Here is a 1,125-nt window from a genome sequence, read left to right as displayed (position 1 = left end):
AGGAAGAATACCACAGATAACAACATCTTTTGCTCAAATTAAGCCCAGAAGAATGCTTGAATGTCATCTTAATACCAAGTTTCCTATTTCCATATTTTTCCTTTAAAATACACACAGGGCCTGGCAAGATGGCCCAGTGCCTACACATGCTTGCGCCCACCATGATGGCCTCAATTTGCCTCCCTGTGTACACTGAAGAAAGAAGTGACTCCTAAAAGTTGCCTGCTACCTCCACATGTATATTGTGACACACATGTATAAACACATGTGCACAAAATGTAAAATATATGTGAATGCTTAAAAGCAAATGATGATATTTTAGGTATGTTTAACACATATTCATGTGGATTATCTATAGTGTATTGTAGAATAATGAGCACTAGAAAATGGCAAATGAGTTTATATTGTTAATATATTTAACTTTTGAACTATGATCTTACCCTGTAACCCATACTGGACTGAAACTCACTATGTAGCCCTGGCTGACGCCAAACTCGTGTCAAACCCTTTGCTTCCACTTCTTGAGTCCTGGGATTGCAGGTGTGAGGCACCACACCTACCATTAGGATTTACTTTCTGGAGAAAGTGGCCTAAAAGCAATACTGTGTAGACTATAAAATACTAAGGACATATAATATATAATCACTAAAACATATCAGAAAATAATTTAATGAGAAATTATACAGTTCTAAAGCTAAAACATTAAAATTAAAAATTAGAGAAACAGAACCAACAGAACACAAAAGACAGGCCATAGAACAATGGTTGGCAGCCTTAGGTCCTGAGATGGCGCAAAGTAAATGGTGGTGGCCTACCTGGGGTCAAGAGAGAAGGAGAACGGCAGTAGGAGACTCTGGAAGGACCATCTCAGGACCTTCCAAACAGGATGTGACCAACAATGGGGATGGTGGTCCATATTAGCTGGATCAGATTAAAACAGCTTCAAGACATCCTCTGCAGGGTGGCATGCAATGTTATAACCCTTTCACCTAGGAAACATTACTTTGTCTTTTCTTGTCCTTTCTTTCTTTTTCTTTCTTCCTTCCTTTCCTTCCTTCCATCCTTCCTTCCTTCCTTCCCTCTTGTTTATCTGAGTTTCTCTGTGTAGCCCTGGCTGTCCTGGAA

Source organism: Alexandromys fortis, unplaced genomic scaffold (genome assembly GCF_014885135.2).
Source record: "Alexandromys fortis isolate MF-2015 unplaced genomic scaffold, M_Fortis_MF-2015_v1.1 scaffold_314, whole genome shotgun sequence".
Classification (NCBI taxonomy): domain Eukaryota; kingdom Metazoa; phylum Chordata; class Mammalia; order Rodentia; family Cricetidae; genus Alexandromys; species Alexandromys fortis.
This window is presented reverse-complemented; position numbering follows the sequence as displayed.